General features: G+C 37.9%; 1 long non-coding RNA gene across 1 annotated transcript; it reads right to left on the reverse strand.

Moving 5' to 3' along the window:
• Positions 1-17905: 17905 nt before the first annotated feature.
• Positions 17906-19492, reverse strand: LOC125961031 (uncharacterized). Its single transcript, XR_007471326.1, has 2 exons — positions 19152-19492; positions 17906-18391 (listed from the first exon to the last, which is right to left on the reverse strand). It is a non-coding gene; the product is annotated as an uncharacterized LOC125961031 (long non-coding RNA).
• Positions 19493-19808: the final 316 nt, after the last annotated feature.

Genomic DNA, 19808 nt, shown 5'->3' on the forward strand with positions numbered 1-19808 from the left:
TTTTTGCTGTTTTCAAACCTCATGGTAGTCCCCCGAGCAGAAGAATTACTTAGCAACATAAAGTCACTTGTCTGTTAGATAAAATAGCCCATATCTGTGTCCAGCATTATTCTGCGTGTTGGTGGCAGACTAGTAAGGAATACATGCGATTGTGGTAATGGAGACTGTATCTCCATGAAGGGGCACATGTGCTGTGATTAGTAAAGGAACACATTCGTTCCAGGTTGCTCTAAGTGCTACAGAAGCATGAGTCAGAGACAAGAGTGCAGCAGCATATGTGGAAGCTGCAGAGCCTATCTCAATAAGACATGCATAAGGAAGTAAATAAATATTGAGAGACGCACTCAAAAGATGAGACAACGGGCGTCCTCCAGCATCACATCTGTGTACATCTTTGTCTGCAATATGTCCAGCAGTTCCTACTCTTTATGAATGAGTTCTACAAACACGTTCTCAAAGGTCAGTGATCTCTAAAGCCCCGTCAATGGCTTCTCTGGGCTGATATGGCATGTGCCTTTCATACATATTCAGAAATATATATATTGTGAAAAAATGTTACTAAAGGAAGCATATGAGGTGTTGTGTAAAATAACCTATCAATTTCCCAAGAAAGTGGTAATTCAAATTCCAGATAGGTTATTATAAAAATTTTACATGCAAATTCATAAGTAATATTCTCCTCCCAATTCCAGGTAAGTCTGTAGGTGCATCAAAAGGCAATCAATAGCCCTGATCTGTCACTTTTTCAATTGACAGGCAGTGGGGATAGAGATAGAGCTGAAGCTCCATGTAAATTTTACGTGTTTTTTTCACGTATTGAACGTGTACCTGGAGTCCTGCTTTTCTTTCCCGGGTTAGAGCTGCAGACACCAGTCGTCAGAACTCATGAGATTTGCTGGCTCCATGTGTCAGGAAAGCCCAGGATCAACATTTCTCTTCTACATAGTTCTCTCCTCTGGGCTTGGAATATGAGACTTAAGTCAGCCCACGCCCTCCCATGGATTTCTTTTACCTGCTGCTGTTTAGTTTTGCTCTATTTATACCTTCACTATGCAAACCTACAATTTTGGCTGCTAACCTAAGACTCTGACTCCAAAATACCCCAGGAAACTTGTCATTCAATTAGGGAAGTCTATAATCCCTCAGTCCTTAAGTTTATTAGTATTATGATTGGTAGTAGTACAATTAATATCTTTATGATTGTAATCACTATTGATATTATTATTTATCACTATTGTTGTTATTGCATTTCTTATTAAGTTTCTCTGCTCATGAATGTATCTAATTTACTGAAGAGTATTGTGGAGGGTTTTCAACAGACTTACATACACATGGTGCTTCCTGGTTCCTGCTGTACTTATGGGTACTTGTGGGTCAGAGAGCCTCCTGAGATACTCAGACTTACCCAGTGGAGCAAGAGACAGCTGTTACTGGTAAGTGAGCCCCAGGGAGGACACTCTTGACTTTCTTGAGCCTCTAGAACAATGTTTAAGTCCTCTTAAGTGACCAGAAAGTGGTGCCAGTGCAAGAGCCCTGGAAGACACCCTTGTCCTGCCAGACTCAGCACAGGATTTTCCACCTCAACTCTGTGCCAGGAACTAATATCATGTCTCCTGGGAAGGCTGGAGAAGGTGTCGCTCCTGGAGTCCAGTCCTCTGAATTAGAAAAGTCAGACCAGGAGCTGACATTGTGACAAGTGAGAAGTAAGGGGAGTATCCTTGGCATGCCTGAACCTGGGGACATGTTCTAAATTCACTCAGGTGTCCAGGAAAAGCTGGTGCAGCACTGGCAGACATAGAGATGGTGATGTGCCTGCTCAAGTAATCATTTCTTTTTCTAAGTCCCCCAGGGAGCCCCTGCACTGTTTGTGCCAACATATCATCCTCCCTGCTGACCCAGGATCACCTGCTTGTTTTCTCCTCTCAGAACAAATTTCTTTGTGCAAACCTAGCATTCTGACTCTACAATATCCCAGAGGACATCTGATATAGGTACCCTGAAATTTACTTAGAGGAGTCTGTACGCAAATCTGCAATCTTTCTATGTTTATTTTTCTCTTTAACAGTAGTAATGGTAATATCATCATAATTCTCACTATTATTGTTTTTAGTCCATTTTATTACCTTTATTAATATGCATTATCTTTGTGGTTGTTTCTACATAACATTGAGTAGACCTGCTCTATGCTAAAGATTGTCTGATTTACTGCAGATCATTATGGAGGGTTTCCCAACATACAAAATACATACACCTAGCTACTCCTGAGCTCCCACAGCACTTAGCTGGGTGCCCTCGACTCAAGGTCTCTATGAAGCTGGGGCTGAGGTCTCAGCTGTCGCTCCACAGGGGAGGATTTGTTCCCAGACTCACTGAGATGGGTACTGGCAGGATGCAGTCTGAGCTGAGAGCCTAGTGCCTCTGCCTGGAGGCCTGGGACTTCCCTGTGTTCTCTCCTATGTGGGCCTCTCCATATGGCACCTAGTAACACCCATGCAGGCTTCCCCAGGTCCAGGGATAAAAGAGAGAGACAGACAGAAACAGAGAGAGAACACAGGATGCAGCAAGTGAGATGTAAGTGACAGAGGTTCTGTCAATGAATCTTAACACTGACCTCCCCTGATTTGCTATATTCTGTTGGTCAGAAGCCAGTCGCTAGCTACTTAGTACTTGCACAAAGAGTGGAGTTTCCTCGCTGCATGTGGATCACAGTCTGTGGCTGGGAACACCCAGGAAGGCATGTTCAGTGGTCTCCCCCAGAACTGGGAAAAGTGGCTGCATTCTGGAAATAACTGAAAGTGATGAAAGTCCAGCCTCACTCATCAGAAGATAAGTGAAAAGGAGACAATGGGTTACGTGTCATTTCTCATCCACTAAAACAGCAAAACAAAAGCTCCCCAAACTCCTGAAACTGGAAACCTTGGTGGGAATGAGGCACAGGACCACTCATTCCCCAGTGGTAGGAGGGGCACCGACTCTTCCTGGAGGGTGTTGGCTGCCGCATCCCCAGATGCCACCCACTTGAATAAGGAGGTTACTTCTAGAAAGCAAAGGCGCAGTTGTCAGAGGTGTGTATGAAGAGTCCACGTGGGTGATGTTGTCTGTCTTATTTCTAAGAGCCCTGCATGGACACCTGCGTCCAGAGGGGAGCTGCTTCCACTGACAGTGAGAACAGGCTGCAGCTCTTTAAAATGACAGTGTCCGTACTACCCAAAGCAGTCTACAGGTTTAATATGATCACTAGCAAATTACACATGACATTTTTTCACAGAAGTAGAAGAAATAACCCTAAAATGTATATGGAACCATAAAAGACCCAGAATTGCCAAAGCAATCCTGAGGAAAAAGAACAAAGCAGGAGGCCTAACCCTCCCAGTCTTCAGACAATGCTACAATGCTAATCAAAACAGCATGGTATTGGAACAAAAACAGACATATGGGTCAATGGAACAGAATAGAGAGCCCAGAAATAAACCCACAGACCCATGGTCAATTCATCTCTGATGAAGAATAGACAATGGGGGAAAAGACAGTCTCTTCAGCAAGAGGTGTTGGAAAAGTTGGTTCATGCAAATCAATAAAGTTAGAACACTCTCCCACCATACAAAAAAAAAACTCAAAATGGCTTAAAGGCTTAAATATAACACATAACACCATAAAACACGTGAAAGGGAACATAGGCAAAACATTCTCTGATATAAAGTGTACCAGTGTTTTCTTAGGTCAGTCTCCCAAGGCAATAGGAATAAAAGCAAAAATAAACAAACGGGACCCACTCAAACTTATAACTTTACTCACAGCAAAAGAAACCATAAACAAAATGAAAAGACAACATACAGACTAGGAGAAAATATTTCCAAATGATGCAAGGCCAACAAGGGCTTAATTTCCAAAATATACAAACAGCTCATACAACTCAATAATAAAAAACCGAACAAACCAATCAAAAACTGGGCAGAAGACTGAAACAGACATTTCTCCCAAGAAGACATACAGATGGCCAATAGGCACACGAAAGGTTGCCCATCATCACTAATTATTAGAGAAATGCAAACTAAAACTACAATGAGCTACAACCTCACACCAGTCAGAATGGCCAGCATCAAAAGTCTGCAAATAACAAATGCAGGAGGGGGTGTGGAGAAAAGGGAACCCTGCTACACTCTTGGTGGGAATATAAATTGACACAGCCACTATGGAGAACAGTATGGAGGTTACTAAAAATAGAGTTGCCATATGATCCTGCAATCCCACTCCTGGGCATATATCCAGAGAGAACGATAATTCAAATAGATACATGCACCCCAATGTTTGTAGTAGCACTATTTATAATAGCTAAGACATAAAAGCAACTTAAATGTCCATCAACAGATGAATGGATACAGAAGATGTGGTACATATATACAACGGAATATTACTCAGCCATAAAAAGAATGAAATAATGCCATTTGCAGCAACATGGATGCAACTAGAGATTAGCATACTAAGTGAAGTAAGCCATAAAGATAAATACAAATGCTATATGGTATTACTTATATGTGAAATCTAAAATATGACACAAATGAACCTATCTACGAAACAAAACAGACTCACAGACATAGAGAACAGACTTGGGGTTACCAAGTGGGAGGGGGTTGGGGAACGATGGACTGAGAGTTTGGGGATAGTAGCTGCAAACTATTGCATATATAATGGATAAAAAACAATGTCCTACTGTATAGCACAGGGAACAGGATATTCAATATCCTGAGATAAACCATAATGGAAAAGAATATAAAACAGATGTATATATGTGTATAACTGAGACACTTTGCTATACAGCAAAAATTAATACAACATTGTAACTCAACTATATTTCAATTTAAAAAAATCAGTTGATGTGAACAACATTAAAGGCCAAATGATCCTAAGAGTCATATACAGAGCATTCTATCCAACATATGCTGAATACACAGTCTTCTCAAGTGCAGAAAAAATATTTTCTAGAAAAGACCACATGATAAACCACATATCAAATCTTAGTGATCTCAGGAAGACTTAAATTATACCAAGTATATTGTCTGAGCATATTATTAAACTAGAAATCAATAACACGATGAAAACTGGAACACTAATGAATACAAAAAATTGATCAACACTCTCCTGACCAACTAATTTATCAAAGAATAAATTTAAGAAGAAATAAGACAGTATTTTGAGACAAAGTGAAATGGAAACACAGTATACTAAAGGTTATGGGATGCAGCAAAAGGAGCGTTAAGAGAGAGGTTTATTGCAACAAATGCCTACCTTACGAGTTAAGAAATATCTCGAATAAAAAACCTAACTCTTTTGTTCAAGGACCTGGAAAAAGAACAAACTGAGCCCAAAATTAGCGAAGCAAGAAAATTATAAAGATTACAGCAGAAATCAATGTCATAGAGATAGAGGAAAACAACAGAAAAGATTAGTGATACTAAGAGTTGGTTCATTAAAAGATAAAATTTCGAACCTTTTGCTAGACTAACCAAGGAAAAGGAGAGAAGACCCAAATCAACAAAATTATAAATAAAAGAGAAAACATTACAACTCTACTTCAGCGATAAGAAGGATAACATGTTACTTTGAACAACTACATGCTAACAAGCTGGGCAACCTAGATAAATGGAAAAAATTCTTAGAAACATACAACCTACCAAAAGTGAATTAGGAAGAAAGAGAAAATCTAAATGAAGCAATTAGTAGTATGGAAACTAAATCAGTAATCAAAGCTCTTCAAATGAAGAAAAACTCAAGATCAAATGGCTTCATTGGTAAATTTTACCAAATATTTAATGCATTAATGCCAATCCTAAAAGTCTTCAAAAGAGAAAGAGAAAAAAATGAATGAGGAGGAATAGCTCCCAAACTCATTTTACAAGGCCAGCATTACTTTGATATAATAATCTGAAATGGACACTGCCAATTACAGGCCAATAACACTGATGAATATAGGTTTAAAAATTCTGAATAAATACTAGCATATCAAATAAATGGGATGCATCATATTAATAGAACAAAAGGAAAATATAATATCAATAGGCACAGAAAAAGCATTTAATAAGTTAGGTATAAAATGAATGTAACTCAACATAATAAAGGCTAAATATCGGGACTTCCCTGGTGGCGCAGTGGTTAGGAATCTGCCAGGAAATGCAGGGGACATGGGTTCAAGCCCTGGTCCGGGGAGATTCCACATGCCAAGGAGCAACTAAGCCCGTGCACCACAACTACTAAGCCTGCGCTCTAGAGCCCGTGAGCCACAACTACTGAGCCTGTGTGCCACAACTACTGAAGCCCACATGCCTAGAGTGCATGCTCTGCAACAAGAGAAGCCACTGCAATGAGAAGCCCACGCACCACAACGAAGAGTAGCCACCACCTACTGCAACTAGAGAAAGCCCGCATGCAGCAACAAAGACCCAATGCAGCCAAAAGTAAATAATTTTTTTAAAAGGCCAAATATGACAAGGTCACAGTTCAAAGCACACTCAAGAGTGAAAATGTGAAACTTTTTCTCTAATATCAGAAACGAGACAACGGAGTCCACTCTCATCACTCATTCAGCATAGTAATGGAAGTCCTAGCCAGGGCAATCAGTCAAAGAAGAGAAATAAAAGGCATCAGAACTGGAAATTAAGAAGTAAAAATGTGTCTATTTTAAGATAACATGATTTTATATATAGAAACTCTGAAAAACTTCACCAAAAACCTGTTAAAACTAATCAACATAATGAGTAAAGTTGCAGAATAAAAACTTAAAATGCAAAAATCAGTCATATTTCTATATACTAACAATGATCTGAAAAAAGAAAACCACTCTATTTATAAGAGTATCCAAACTAATAAAATAATAAGGAATAAATTTATCTAAGGAGATGAAAGATATCTACAATACAAGCTACAATACACTGATGAAAAAAATTGGAAAAGACAGAAATAAACGTAAAGTTATCCCTTGTTCATGATTGGAAGAATTAATATTTTTAAAATGTCCACACCACCCAAAGCCATCTATGGATATAATGCAATTCCTATCAAAATCCAATGGCATTTTTTAAAGTAGAAAAAAACAACAGAGGAATGTATGAGGAATCACAAAAGAACTTGTATATGCAATGTGACTATGAGAAAGAACAGCAAACCTGGAGGTAACACATTCCATGATATCAAACTGTATTATAAAGCTATAGTAATGTAAGTAGTATGGTACTGTCATGTAGAAAGGCATACACAACAATGGAATAGAACTGAGAATCCAGATATAAACCCATGCATATAAGGTCAACTAATATTTGATAAGACAGTCAGGAACATTCGGTGGAGAGATAATCTCTTCATTAAACAGTGCTTGGAAAACTGCATAGTTATATGCAAAAGAATAAAACTAGACTCCTGTCTAACACCACTCATGACAATTAAATAGAAATAAGATAAGGTAAACACAACTGTAAGATGGGAGGCTTTTCTTCCTGGAGGAAAACAGTAAAAATCTTTTTAACACAGGTCTTTAATATTATTTTTGATGATACCTTAAGCACAAGCAACAATTAAAAAAACTAACACGTGGAACAATATCAAACTAAAAATCTGCTACACAACAAGATAAAATAAATAAATAACGAAAAGAGCCTATGTAATCAAAAATAATATTTGCAAACCTTACACCAAATAAGGGGTTGATATCCAAAATACATCATAGAACTCAGTAACACAAAATAAATTAAGCCAATTAAAACCTGTTGCAAAGACTCCAACGGACATTTTTTCAAAGAAAATATGTGAATGTACAACAAATACATGAAAATGTGTTCAACGTCATTACACATCAGGGAAATTAAATCTAAACCACAATGAGATATCACCTCAGGATTGTTAGAATGGAATTCATCAAAGAGACAAGATATCTGCTAGCAAATGCTAGCAAAGATGTGGAGAAAAGGGATGATTTTTGTGCTTTTGCTTGTCTTATGAATTGGTTCAGCCTCTATGGAAAACACTAGAGAAGGCCCTCAAAATTTAATATGACTACCATATGGTCCAGCATTTTCATCTATAGAAATATATTGAAAGAATTAAAAACACTATGTTGAAGAGATATCTGCACTTCCATGTTCATAGCAAAAGTGTTTACAATAGCCAAGACATGGAAAAAAACGTGTGTCTATCAACAGATGAGTGGATATAAACCTTGTGGTATATTTAGAAAATGGAGTAACATTCAGCCATAAGAAAGAAGGAAATCTTGCCATTGGTGACAATATGGATGGACCTTGAGGGCGTTATACTAAGTGAGAGAAGTCAGACCAAGCTTATATGTGAAACACACACACACACACACACACAAACACAACTCATAGAAAAAGGTCAGATTTTTGGTTACCAGAGGAGGGAGGTGAGAAGAGGCAGAATTTGATGAAGTCCAAAAGTACCAACTTGCAGCTATAGGATAAATAAGTATTGAGAATATTATATACAACATGATGAATAGAGTTAACACTGCCATATGGTATATTTGAAAGCTGTTAAGCAAGTAGATCTTAAGAGTTCTCATCACAGGAAAATATATTTTCCTTATTTTTCTTTTCTTGCATCTATATAAGACGATGTATGTTAACTAATCTTACTGCAATAACAATTTCACAATATATGGAAGTCAAATCATTATAATGTGCATTTTCAACTTAAATAGTACTGTGTTCAATTATATCTCAATAAAACTGGGGGGAAAATTACAACACCTTTACAATAATGTCTTTGAAATTTAAAAACAATCTTAAAAGGAAATTGAAACACAACTTGCTAAAACTTATGGGCTGCAAGAAAAACAGTAATAAGAGAGTTTATTGAAACAAATGCCTACAATAAGAAAAAAGAAAGATCACAAGTAAACAATCTTACTTCTCACGGGACTAGCAAACAAAGGAAAAACCACTAAGCTCACAAGTAGCAGAGCAATGAAATAAGAGATAAGAGAACAGAAATAAAACAGAGACCATGCAAACAATAGAAAACATCAATGCAAGAGGTGGTTTTTGAAATGAAAACAAAATTAACCTTTTAGCTATACTAATGAAGAATAAAAGAGAATACTCAAATAAAATCAGAAATGAAAAAGGAGACATTACAACTGATGCAACAAAAATACAACAGCTCATGAGAGGTGACCATCAACACATATATACCATCAAGTTTGATACCCTAGAAGAAATGAATTCCTAGCAACATAAAAAATACCAAAACTGAATCATGAGGAAATAGACAAACCAAACAGACCAATGATGAGTGAAAAGATTGTATCAGTAATAAAAGATTTACAAAAAACAAACAAACAAACAAAAAACAACAGGCTAGGACCAGATGGAAATTTTCCAATTTCCATTGGGAAATTCAATCAAATATTTAAATCAAATTAAAACAACTCCATGTCAAAGTTTTCTAAAAAAACTTTGAGGTACATTCCCAAACTCATTTGATGAGTCCAGCATTATCCTGATACCAAAGCTAGATAAGAACATTACAAGAAAAAAAACAAACAAACAACTGTCAAGTATTACTAATATAGATGCAAAAATTCTCAGTGAAATACTAGCAAACAAAATTCAACAGTATATTGAAAGGATCATACACCATGATCAAGTGGAATTTATCCCTAGAATGCAAGGGTAATTCAACCTATGTAATTCAAACATGTGATGCACCACATTAAGAGAATGAAATATGAAAATCATATGGTTATCTCAATAGATACAGAAAGAGAATGTGAAATAATTAAAGAACCTTCCATGATAAAAAATACTTAACAAATTGTTATACGTAGAATGTACCTCAACACAATAAAAGTCATATTGAACAAATTCACAGCAGACATTAAAATCAATGGTGAAAGCTTGAAAGGTTTTCTGCTAAAAATATAAACAAAATAAGTTTTGTGCACTCTCACCACTCCTTTTCAGCATAATACTGGAAGTCATAGCCAGAGCGGTTAGGCAAGAAAAATAAATAAAAGAAATACAAATTGAAAAGGATGAAGTAAAGCTATTTCTGTTTGCATTTAATATAATCTTATATGGAGAAAATCCCAAAGATTCCAAAAAAATGTATTACTAATTATAGACAAATTCAGTCAAGTTGCAAGATACAAAATCAACATGTGAAGAGCAATTGTACTTCTATATACTAACAACAATTTGAAAAAGAAATGTAAAAAGCAATCATATTTAAAATGGCATCAGAAATATATAAAACATTTAGGAATAAATTAAACCAAGTAGGTAAAATATCCATACACTGAAAATGACAAAACACTGGTGAAAAAACTGAAGATACAAATAAATGAAGAACATTTCCATGGTTATGAAACAGAAGAATATTGTAAAAATATCTATACTACCCAAAGCTGTCTATAAATTCAGTGCAATCTCTATCAATATTCCAATGATTTTTTCACAGAAAGAGAAAACAACCCTAAAATTTGTATGGAACCACAAAACACCACTAATAGCCAAATCAACCTGGTCAAAGAAGCACAAATCTAATGGCATCACAATTCCTAACTTCAAACTTTATTACAAAGCTATAGTAATCAAAACAATAGATTCTGGCAAAAAATAGAGACTTAATCCAATGAAACAGAATCAAGAGCACTGAAATAAAACCAGTCATTTACTGTAAACAAATATTTGACAAGGGAGCCAAGGAGCTGCAGTAGGGGAAATACAGTCTCTTCGATAAATGGTGCTGAAAAAAAACTGGATAACAACCTACAGAAGAATACAATTGGACCCCTTTCTTGTACCACTCACAAAAATTAACTCAAAGTGGACTGAAGGCTTAAATATAAGACCTAAAGCTGTAAAACTACTTGAAGAAAGCATAAAGAACAAGTTCCTCAATATAGTTTTGGCAAATATTTTTCGGATATAATACCAAATGTGGGAGCCACAAAAGCAAAAAAAAAAAAAAAAAAAAAGTGGAACAGCAAACAAACAAACGAAAAACTTTGCATAGCAAAATGAACAATCAGCAAACTAAAAAGCATCTACAGAACTGGAGAACATATGTGCAAACCATTTTTTTGATAAGGGGCTAATATTCAAAATATATAAGAAGTAACATAAAATAATAGCAGTCAAAAATTAAATAAAAAATGGGCTAAAGGACTTGAAAAGACATTTTTCCCCAAAAAAGACATACAGATGGCCAACAGGTACATGAACATATGCTCAACATCAATAATGATCAAAACCACAATGATACATCAGCTCACACCTGTTAGAATGGCTATTATAAAAATGAGAAGAAAAAACAAATGTTTGTGAGAATGTGAAGAAAAGGCAACTTGTGTGTATATTTGGTGGAAATGTAAACTGGTACAGTCTAATGAATGTAAAAGAATTCCATTGGACCCCTATCTCACACTACTCACAAAAATTAACTCAAAAGAGATTAAAGACAAACATGTATGACTTGAAACCGTAAAACACCTAAAAAATTCCTGGGGGAAAATCTCCTTGACCTTGGTCTTGGGAATAGTGATTTTCTGGTTATGACCCCAAAGGACAGGCAACAAAGCAAAAGCAAAAATAAAATGGGACTAAGAAAACCTAAAAAACCTTCTGTTCAGAAAAAAATAAAACCACACACAAAAGCAAAACAAAACAAAAAACAACTGGTTAAAAATGGAGAAAGGATCTGAATAGATATATTTTCCAAAGAAGACATACAAATGTCCAACAGATATATGAAAAAGTGTTCAATGTCTTTAATCATCAGGGAAATGAAAATCAAAATCACGAGATCATCTCACTCCTTTTAGAATGGCTACAGCCAAAACACAAGAGATTACAAGTGTTTGAAAGAACATGGAGAAAAGAAAATCCTTGTGCATTGTTGGTAGAGATGTAAATTAATACAGCCACTATGAAAAACAGTATGGAGGTTCCCCCCAAAATTATAAGTAGTATCCAGTTGTTCCAGTACCATTTGTTGAAGAGACTATCCTGCCCAGTGGATGTGCTTTATTCCCATCTCAAATATTAGTTACTTATACACTGGGGTTTACTTCTGGGCTCTCTATTCTGTTCCTTTAGTCTATGTGTGTATTTTAGTGCCAATATCATAGTGTCGTGTAACTACAGGATTTTAATATTGTTTCTTTTTGTTTAAAATAAATTTACTTATTTATTCACTTATTTTTGGTTGTGCTGGGTCTTTGCTGTTGCGCGCGGGCTTTCTCTAGTTTCAGCGAGTGGGGACTACTCTTCAGTGTGGTGTATGGGCTTCTCATTGTGGTGACTTCTCTTGTTGCAGAGCATGGGGTCTAGGCACGCGGGCTTCAGTAGTTGTGGCACATGGGTTAAGTAGTTGTGGTTCATGGTGTCTAGAGCACAGTCTCAGTAATTGTGGTGCACTGGCTTAGTTGCTCCGTGGTATGTGGGATCCTCCCAGACCAGGGCTTGAAATTGTGTCCCCTGTATTGGCAGGCGGATTCCTAACCACTGCAGCACCAGGGAAGCCCCTGTAATATAATTTTAAATCAGGAAGTGTGATGACTCCCAATTTTTTCTTTCTCAGGATTGCTCTGGTTATTTGCGGTCTCCTGTGGTCACGTACAAAATTTTAAAATTGATTTCTCTATATCTGTAAACGATGCTGTTGGAATTCTGATAGAGATTGCATTGAACCTATAGATGTCTTTGGGTAGTATGGACATTTTAACAACAATAATTCTTCTGATCACAGAACACAGTACTGTATATCTTCCCACTTGTTTTGTCTTCTTCAATTTTTTTTGATCAAAGTCTTGTAGTTTTCAAAGGACAAATTTTTCATTTCCTTCGTTAAGTTTATTTCTAAATATTTATTCGTTTTAATGCAATTTTGAATGGGGAAAGGATAGTGTCTTCACCAAATTCTGTTGGGAAAACTGGAAAACCACATACAGAAAAATGAAACTGGACACCTATCTTATACCACTCACAAATATTAATTTGAAGACTGAAACATAAGACCAGATACTATGAAACTCCAAAAGAAAACATAAAGAAGAATCTACTTAACACTGGTTTGGGCATATGATCCCAAAAGCATAAGCCAGAAAAGTAAAAACCAACAGATGGGATTATATCAAACTAAAAAGCTTTATATGTATATATATATATATATATATATATATATATATATATATATATATATATTTTATATATATATATATATAAAATCTACATACAGATTAGGAGAGAATATCTGCAAATCATACGTTGCATCAAAGAGTATAAACTTCCACTTTTAAGGTGAGTAAGTTCTGGGAACTTTAACATACATTATGGTGGCCATAGCTAACAACGCTGTATTATATATTTGAAAGTTGCTAAGGGAGTAGATCTCAAAAATTTTACCACACAAAAAAGTTAATGATGTGAGTTTATGGAAGAATCCTTATTGCGGTAATCATTTCACATTATATATATGTATCAAATCACCACAATGTACATCTTAAACTTACACAGTGCTATATATCAATTATGTCTCAATAAGTCTAGAGGAGAAAAAAAAATCAGAATTTCAAGATGGACACAAGAGCATGAAGCAAAGCACGGGCGTTTCTGAGTGAAGAACCTTGCGTCATATCCATGTGGCTGGCCCCAGTTGTATCTGCAAAACCACAACGAATATCTGACAACTGGTCTCCATCACCAGGGCTAACAACGTGCCTGAGCTCCCACCTTGGTTACTACAGCAGTCTCCTAATTGGCGCCCCAATTCTGCTTTTGCCCCTTCAGTCAGTTGGTAGGACAGCAGCCAGAGGAAGTCAGATGATAGCCCTCCTCTGCTTACAACCATTCACTGGTCCTTTATTTCACACAGAGTAAAAGCCAATGTCCTTTAAATGGCCGACAATCTGTTGACAACACCAAGGGCTCTATCCCTTGCTCACTTAACTTCAACCACCCAGCATTCCCAACTTTCCTCAAACAAGCCAGCCATGTTCCTTCTTTACAGCATTTTACCTTGCTCTCCCCTCTGCCTGGAATCTGCTTTTGCCACCTATGCACACTATGTATGCCCTCCCTCATATCTTTTAAGTCTTATTCACAGGTATTTACTGAGCAAGACTATGTGCTGGACAGTATTCAAGGCACAGATGTTTGGACCCAGCATCTCTCTGATCCTTCTGAGATGGAGCATCATTTCATAAACTTACTGGCTATTATTTCTGGAAAAAACAGATACATAAATATGGGAGTGTAGGAATCGCTCAGGCAAAATCCCAAATAATAGATACAGATGTTTAACTATCAGAAAGGTGGAGCATAACTTCCCAACTCCCTAAATGTGTCCTGCACGCAGTGACATCCTTCCAAACGGTACACACTGAATGGAAGGGAGAAAAGTTTGATGTTACAGTGAGGAACTTGACAAACTCCACCTCAGCCAGGTGATCAAGGGCAACATCAACAGTAGTAAGTCATCTGCAGAGCATGTGCCCTTGATACGAAGTGAAACACATAACCCCAGGCTAATCACGAGGGAAACAACAGGTAAATCCCAATTCGAGACTGACAAGGTCATCAAAAACAAGAAATGTCTCAGAAACTATAACAACTAACAGTGTCCTAAAGAGAAATAGCAGCTAAATGGAATGAGGGTGAGATATCCTGAATGCAATCCTAGAAGAGAAAAAGGTAAGTCTACGAAAATTTGAAAAAAGTGTGGGTTATAGTTAATAATCAGGTGTCAACACTAGTTCATTAACTGTAAAAATGTACCCTAATGACATGAAACTGTAATAAGAGAGGAAACTGAGTCTGGGCTAGTTGTGAAATCCTGCACTATTCTTGCAAATTTTCTATAAATCTGAAACAATTTTAAAATGAAAATGTATTAAACAAATTTTTATTTTTTTCTAACACATATTATTTTTAAACTGTCCTACCAGTAATTACTATTAATTTCCCCTGTCACCTAGTTGTACTGTTTCATCTTGTTAAATAGAATTTATAACAGAGAGAAGTAAATTACCCATGATAGTAGAAAATTTCCAATAACACCAATTTTACATATTTTATGTTAAATTAAGAATGCACATGTGTATAATCATTTATTATATATTATGTTATTTGGGAGTTTTTGTTTTTTTTCTTTCGGCTGCAGTCATTTTACTGGTATGGCTGTATCCTGAGTCACTTTCTAAGAAGTCACTCACCAGAGATGTCTGTCAGGACTCAGAAGTGAGTCTACATGTCACTTCATGGCTGAACATATCCAAACAGCCCATTTATAAAATAAAAATAAAATAACTAATAATTCATTGTGACTGGTTCATTTATTCCAAGAATGCTTTTAAAAAATTTTGTTTCCATGCTTACATTTCATACTAATGGAACAAAATCAAATTATGTGCCAACTCAAATATTACATTAGAATAATGAGAACTGAGTTGTGACCACAAAAATTCAATGTTTCATCCTGATATTTTCTAATCAGAAGTGTTTTTTAAAATATTCAGGGCTTCCCTTGTGGCGCAGTGATTGGGAGTCTGCCTGCCGGTGCAGGGGACACGTGTTCGTGCCCCGGTCCGCGAGGATCCTACATGCCACGGAGCGGCTGGACCCGAGAGCCATGGCCGCTGAGCATGCTCTTCCGGAGGCTGTGCTCCGCAACGGGAGAGGCCACAGCAGTGGGAGGCCCGCGTACCGCAAAAAGAAAAAAAAAAATCAAACTCCGTTCCTAGGGGATAGCTGAAAGTGACAATATCAGAAAGCCCAAATGGCACACAAACTTGCAAGTGATTATAGATGTTGCCATATAATGTGCCAGAAATAAATTACCTCTTAGAAGATTACATAAAATTACTTGAAGCTCAAACCCTGGAATGCTTCCCAATTTTGTCAGACTTACATGTTATTGTAATGTCTATATCCATTTAGCTCATGAGGTAGGTAAAGATAAAAAGTGATCTGTTCTTATGTGTTTAATACAGTTTAAAAAAGTATCTAATGCTCCTAAGAAATCAGGTTAGATCTGGAATACAGATGAAAATATGAAATGAAAGTACTTTGCTTTGTACAAGAGCAGTAGCCCACCATGTACAAATATGTCAGATGACAATGTACCTTCATGTTAAAAAAGAAAAAATGCCATCACTGCAAAAGAAAGCTTTATTGATTGTACTGAAGTAAAAGGAAAAACTAGATATGATATACCTCAGCTAATTACGAGTATATTGGGAAAAGATAATGTTGACATAAAAATGCTCATGCTCACAGATATTATACAGGTGTAACTGTGACACATGTATGAAGACGTAGAAGCCATGTTCCTCCACTGAGCATGATGATGCCAAAAGTGTGACCTGATCATTTCTTAACCTTAATGGACAAAATTTCTGCTCCCACAATTTAAAATATGACCTTTAAAATGCTGTATAACGAGACGATGTGATATTTTAATGTCTGTTCTAAGTAGTACTTTAAACACACATAAGTCTATCCAACTGTCAGTCAGAAAGATCAGATACAATCAGCTATCATTCTATGCAAATGAATGGCATGTAGCAAATATTCATATATGTGTGTACCTATATAAAACATGTTAGCATATATGAATAAAATCAACTATGTTATATTAATATTTAATGTAAAATCATATTAACAAATGCACTGTGGTGAAATAAGAAGCATCTAGGTATAAATAGATTACAAATTTTTATGCAGTTTTCACAATGGGATAATATTGTGACCAAAGTGGAAATTGTAAAGAAAGTCGTCCAAGAAAAACATCTTGACTATAGGAAAAATCGCATGCTTATTACAAGGCCTCTCCCCTTGTTTACAACCAATGTCAGAAAGTAACCTTGAACTAGGTTAGGAGAATAAAAACTTTAACAAGACATAGGAATACTCTTTCTGTTGTAGAAAATAAACCAAAATAAAAAGTAAATGAATAAGTTACGAAGATTCTACAGATAGAAATATAAATTCTTATGGGAAAGAGGCTTAAAATAAATAATAAGGAGATTATAGATATCCTAATTTCACCTTTTGAATGGAGCTATACAACATTAAGCTAAAAACCTTCATATTCTCTATTAGCAGAAAATGTATTTGCTATGAATGTATTTAATTTACAAAAAGCAGCCCCTGTCTTACCTTTTAAGTATTCTGTTGAAGTTTTAAGTTTTAATATATTTCATCTTAAATGGTCTTATGAAGTATGCAATGGTTGGTATTTTAAAAATCGTCACTGTGCCTGGAACTTCTAAAAGTGATTCACGATTTTTTAAATTACATTCTTATAAAAATTTGGTATTGACATGAATATTATGATTTTTAATAATACTAGTCACATTGGAATATTGCAGAAGATTTTTCAATGAGCTTATGTGTATAAATATTTAAGACTGTCACTGTATTATGAGAAAATTTCAAACACAGCAATATTTTGACTTGAAAATGAGAAAAAAGCTAAGAACTACATCTTAAATATTGCTCATTGTGGGGCTTCCCTGGTGGTGCAGTGGTTAAGAACCCACCCCCCAATGCAGAGGACACGGGTTTGAGCCCGGGTCCGGGTAGATCACACATACAGGGGAACAACTATGCCTGTGAGCCACAACTACTGAGCCTGCGCTCTAGAGCCTGCAAGCCACAACTATTGAAGCCCACGCACCTAGAGTCCATGCTCTGCAACAAGAGAAGCCACCGCAATGAGAAGCCGTGCGCCACAACAGAGTAGACCCCGCTTGCCACAACTAGAGAAAGCCCATGCAACAACGAAGACCCAATGCAGTCAAAAATAAAATAAATTAAATAAATTTAAAAAAGAATTATTTGTAAAAATAAATAAATAATAAATATTGGTGACGTAAAGAAAATAGCACAACATGAAAGTTGTGAGTTAAGTTTTATTGGGGGCAAAATAAAGACTATATCCTGGGAGACAGAATCTCAGATGGCTCCAAGAAACTGTTCCAAAGAGGCAGGGGGAAGGCCAGTATATATGCAATTTTGGTGAAGGGGGAGTACACGCAATCGAGCACATATAATTTTTGCAGAAGGTTTCTGCTCGTCTCATGCAGGCTCCGGCTAGTGACGTCACCATGAAGGATTTCAGTGCTTCTCTAGACACGAGGAGATACAAGAACTGGGCTCATAAAATCAGCTCCTGAAAGTATCTAACTCTCTGAAGAGCTGTCCTGCCAGCTTTCCCCGAGCACAGAGCACGTTATTTCCGCTCTCCACCCTGAACTCCTTTCAGGGGGTGTTGAAGGTCAGCGGCTGCAGCAGCTGCACCAGCACCTGATTTAATCCTTGTCGAGGTAGAAGGCAAGTGCCGATCCATAGCTGACAATACGCTCCAAATAATTTTATTCCTTTAAGATGGAAAAGTAAAATACAATAAATTCTGATTCTGACATGTTTAAAGTATAAAACTTAACATAGTGTGTTTTACTACACTGTTTTTTTTTACTCTTTTTTTAATTTTTATTTTGCGGTACGCGGGCCTCTCACTGTTGTGGCCTCTCCTGTTGCGGAGCACAGGTTCCGGACGCGCAGGCTCAGGGCCATGGCTCACGGGCCCAGCCGCTCCGCGGCATGTGGGATCTTCCCGGACAGGGGCACGAACCCGTGTCCCCTGCGTCGGCAGGCGGACTCTCAACCACCGCGCCACCAGGGAAGCCCTGTTTTTTTACTCTTTCAATACGTTTTAAACTAGATCCACGTTACCTGCACATCATCCGTGTATAGTCTGTTAGTTAAGGTCTTTGAACAAAGGAATAAGTGGATAATTCCGTGCGGTTGAGGACAAGGGGCGGAAACATTTCTCTTGGCCGCTAAAAAAAGGGGACATTTTTACAACCTTCCGGGGGCGTCTGAGGAAACGCAGCAGAGTCAGTCCGCGACGGTGAACTCTCCCGGTCGCCCGCGCCCCAGCTCCTTCCCCGCGGCCCGAGGGTCTGGGGCCCAGCCGCGCCGCCCACGAGGGCACGCGCTTCCCGCGCTCCGCCTTGGGCGGAGCTCCTCCCGCCAACCGCCCCGCGTCCGGAATAGACGCCCCGCCGGGAACAGCCTCCACGCCGCCGGCCCCTCGGAGACCGGATCCGAGGGACAACAAGCGACATCGAACGTTACCTGAGAAGGTGGGGATACACCGCGCGGGGCGGCCGGAAAGGAAGACGCGGAGCGTCGAGGAACGGGCACAGCCCCTTTGCACCGGCCGGGGCGCGGGTGGGGAACATCGTCCTCCCGCAGACCAGCCAGCCCCACACGCGGGCCCGCAACCGCCATGGCACCTCCACTCCGTCCTCAGGGAAGACCGCCCATCAAGTGCGGGTGCAGTTGCGCATGCGCCCCATCGCCTGTGACATAGTGGCTTCGTGCCCCCCCTGCAGGCCCTTGGGGGAAGTGTAGGATGCTCGAACTCACTGGAGAACATGTGCCCCCTCCCAGCCAGGATGCTAAGTTACTCAAAATCTCAGTGCCTCAGACTCTCTGCTGATGACACTGGTGATGCTCTGTTCAAGCCATGCCGGCTCTCTTGCCTGGGATGTGCCCCACTCTTTGGAGCCATGTTATCTGGTTTTTAGGTCATCCCCCCAAAAATGATAATAACCTCTATTCTATGCTACAATGACAGCATCAATTTCAGGTCCCTAGAAAAGAGCAACCAATTTCCATCATCAGATTCTCCACTGGATCTTCAACGTGTTAGACACAGAGGACAGCTCCTCTGCTTGGAATAAAATTCTCTATAGTAATATACAGAGTTGATCACAAACACAAATAACT

This window comes from Orcinus orca, chromosome 14, assembly GCF_937001465.1.
Source record: "Orcinus orca chromosome 14, mOrcOrc1.1, whole genome shotgun sequence".
NCBI lineage: Eukaryota > Metazoa > Chordata > Mammalia > Artiodactyla > Delphinidae > Orcinus > Orcinus orca.